Genomic DNA, 4,152 nt, shown 5'->3' with positions numbered 1-4,152 from the left:
GCGTGGAACCTCTGCCAGGGCGAGGTCGGCGGAGCGGAGGTTCCTCTTGGGTGCATGGAAACATACTCTGTCGTTGAGGTATTTGGGTCCGATGTTGAGGGATTTGTAGGCAAGGGTGAGGAGTTTGTAGGTGACCCTCTTCTCGATGGGGAGGCAGTGGAGTTCTCGCAGGTGTTGTGTCATATGTTTGCGGCGCAGTGTCCCTAGGATGAGCCTGGCGGACGTGTTTTGGATGGTTTGAAGCTTGAGTAGGAGGGATTTGTTGATTCCGGCGTAGAGGGCGTTGCCGTAGTCCAGTCTGCTGGTGATGAGTGCATGGGTGACTGTCTTTCTACAGTCAGGGGGGATCCATTTGAAGGTCTTTTTCGGGGGATCCATAGGAAGTTGAAACTGACGGAGGAGATAGCGTTGATTTGGTGGTTCATGGAGAGGGAGGAATCGAGGATTATGTTGAGGTTCCGCGCATGGTCTGTTGGGGTGGGTGGGACCCCAAGGGCGGTGGGCCACCAGGTGTTGTCCCAGGTGGAGGGGCAGGGTCCGAGGATGAGGACCTGTGTCTTCTCAGAGCAGCTAGGGCAGGGAGACACAGGCGGTGCTGTGCGGAGGGGGAAGCGACCTAACAGGTAGGGTCAAGGGTCACTCCCCCCTGTTAACAAAAGATGACAACAAGATGTGTTCAGGTGCATTTCTGGGACCAGCAACAGCTCACTGCATCTGGACAATTCATCAAAGGACTCAGTCTTAGTACTGGAAGTTCGAGGCCGTCCACCACCCGCAGGCTACCACCTGCGCCTCATCCCTATTGGCCAGTGGTAGGCGGTAGTTAGGTTTGTTCATCCTCCGCTTATTGCTTTTATTGTATTGCCAGTATTTTCATTGTTATGTCTGTGACTGCTGTTGTCTGTCTTCCCTTCGTTGCCTGTACATGGTCTGTGCCCCTTTTTCTTCCCTCTGTTCCCCTCGCTGTCCCCGTGCTCTCTCTGCCCGGTCTTTCCTTCTGTACCCCTTGCTACCCTGTGTCTGCCTTCTGTGCCACTAGTTTTTTCCTCGGTTTTGTGCCTCTTTTGCCTTCTGTTCCACTTGATTTTTTTGTGCCCTTCTGCCCTCTGTTCCACTCGTTTTTTTTGCCCTTCTGCCCTCTGTGCCACTCGTTTTTCCTTTGTTTTTTGTGCCCTTATGCATTCTGTTCCACTTGTTTTTTTGTGCCCTTCTGCCCTCTGTTCCACTCGTTTTTTGTGCCCTTCTGCCCTCTGTGCCACTCGTTTTCCCCTCGTTTTTGTGCTTCTTTTGCCTTCTGCTCCACTCATTTTTTGTGCCCTTCTGCCCTCTGTTCCACTCGTTTTTTTCATGCCCTTCTGCCCGCTGTGCCACTCATTTTTTCCTCGTTTTTGTGCCCCTTTTGCCTTCTGTTCCACTTGTTTTTGTGTCCTTCTGCCCTCTGTTCCACTTGTTTTTTGTGCCCTTCTGCGCTCTGTACCGCTTGTTTTTCCCTCGTTTATGTGCCCCTTTTTCCTTCTGTTACCTTCGTTGTCCCTCACCGCCCTCACCGCCCTTGCCTCCCCTGCGGCCCGCCCCCTGATTGCCCGCTGCCCCTGCCTCCCAGCTGCTCCTCTCTCCCCATATATGCCGGCCACTGTGCTGCTGAGCCGCTGGCGGGCTGAAGGTGCGCCTAAGGAAAGCCCGTCTGCGCCCATCCGCGCCTGGACCGTGCCCTGCGCCAGAACCTCTAGCACCCGCCACAACGACCGCCGCCACTACTATGCCGTACAAAAGGGGGTGGTGATGGACAGAGCATCTAAACCAATCAAACACTCACACCCAGTAAACAGATCTGGGTTTAATCCATCACCGTTCTTTAGCCCACTCTGTCACCCCAGCTCAGACATGGCCATATGCAAATCATTCTGACCCCGTGCCTCATGGGAACAGTCCAGCCCGAACTGCCAAGCCATGTCTTCCCTGGACCGGAAACAAGCATCCTGGGACCGGTTTCAGATTCATAATCCTCATCAGCCAAGATATCTTGAATCCAGTGGTAGAGTGAGCAAGGGACCCACGTCTGGGCATTCCCTTCCAACTTAGGGCGAACAAAGTGATACCAAAGGGGATGATGGACGGAGCGTTTGAGCAAATCAAACACTCACCCCCAGTCACCTGATCTGGGTTTAATCCATCACCATTCTTTAGCTCACCCCACCACCCCAGTTCAGACATGGCCATTGTTCTGCTTTCTGTCCATCAACTGTTGTTTTTGCATTTGTCACCCCGAGTGGGACGGGTATGCTCAGACGTGAGTCCTGTTCTCTCCAAACCACTGGAGTCAAGCTATCCTGGCTGATGACGGCTGATAGCCAGAAACCGGTCCTAGGATGCTAAATTCCAGTCCAGGGAAGACATGGCTTGGCAGTTAGGGCTGGACTGTTCCCATGAAGCACAGGGTCAAGGCTGATTTGCATATGGCCATGTGTGAACTGGGGTGGTGTGGAGTGGAGAGCAAAAAAAAAAAAAACTATGGATTTAGGTCCAGATCTTTGTACTGGGGTGAATGTATGACATTGTTCTGCTTTCTGTCCATCAACTGTTGTTTTTTCATTTGTCACCCCGACTGGGACGGGTATGCTCAGACGTGAGTCCTGTGTTCTCCACACCACTGGAGTCAAGCTATCCTGGCTGATGACTGCTGATAGCCAGAAACCGGCCCTAGGATGCTTGATTCCGGTCCAGGGAACACATGGCTTGGCAGTTCGGGCTGGACTATTCCCATGAGGCATAGGGTCAAGGCTGATTTGCATATGGCCATGTCTGAACTGGGGTGGTGTGGAGTGCAAAAATACGATGGATTTAGGCCCAGATCTCTGTACTGGGGTGAATGTATGACATTGTTCTGCTTTCTGTCTATCAACTGTTGTTTTTGCATTTATGTACACAAGACTTTGTGTGGACTCCTAAACTGATTCCTTGTAATTGAGGAGGAATTCGAAGCATCTCAAGGTCCAGTCCACCTCCTGCACATTCCAAATTAGAGTTTGTCTGTAGTGAGAGACAATCAGCAGATCATCTAGATTAGGATGAAACTGAATAACTTTCTTGTGTGGCAGAGCCATGATTGGAGCCAAAACCTTAGCAAACACCTTGGTAGAAGCCATCAGCCCCAAAAAAACATGAATTGCCAATGGCTAATGCAAACCACATGACCATTTGATGGTCTTGTCTGATGAGGATGAGTAAATAAACATCCTGCAGCTCTATTGATGCTAAAAAAGTTCCCTTTCTTTATCAATTGAACACCTGCTGCAGGGTGTTCCTCTTGAAGTGAGTGGCTTTCAGAAATATATTCAGAACCTTCAAGTCTATTATTATGCAGAACTCTCCTGGTGACTTCTTCAAAAAGAAAACTTGTGAATACCTTTCTTAATCTTATTCTGACAGCAGTACTCAAATTATTGAATGTTTTTGCTTCAGGATCGGAACATTCTGATGCAGAGCCTTTGATCAGTGACAGTCATACTGAGCTATTAATATTGTTAGGGTTGTCATAGTGACCACTTCAGACAAGATTACCCTAGTGACCAACATATGCAAGATTACTAGCAGTTATTACCTCATTTTATCAGGCACGGTTACAAGGAGTACTGTAAAAAATACTTGGATGTGGAATTGCTCTTGAGGGTAATATTTAACAGCCATAGATGCCATGCCCATGGCACCAAGATAATATTCGTAATAAGGTTCCCCACTCAAATATAAGCTTTTCATATATTTTGGAAATTCAGCAATTGTTCTCCAAACATCAGCATATAATTTATGAAGAAGGACACATTTGTGTCTTGAAGAGATGCTTTCAAATTTTTTGTAATATAACTTGTTCATGCATGTTATATAAGTATGAATACTTAACATTCATCCCTCTTCTGTGATATCTAACAGATTTTTGTCTTGCACGTTTGACTAGAAAAGTGTCCTTAAGTAAGAAAAAGAGAAATGTTGAAAGCAGTCCGCATGTTGTGATATTAAATAAACGTAAGCAATCCTTGGTAGATGATGATCGTCCATTCCCTGACCTCTGTCGAGTACCAATACCCTTGTTTTCCTGAATCGGGTTAGGCCCCGAACTAGTCATCAGCAGATCAATGGCTCTTTTTACCATGAACG

Source organism: Lissotriton vulgaris, chromosome 3_1 (assembly GCF_964263255.1).
Source record: "Lissotriton vulgaris chromosome 3_1, aLisVul1.2, whole genome shotgun sequence".
Classification (NCBI taxonomy): domain Eukaryota; kingdom Metazoa; phylum Chordata; class Amphibia; order Caudata; family Salamandridae; genus Lissotriton; species Lissotriton vulgaris.
Note: the sequence above shows the minus strand (reverse complement) of the source record.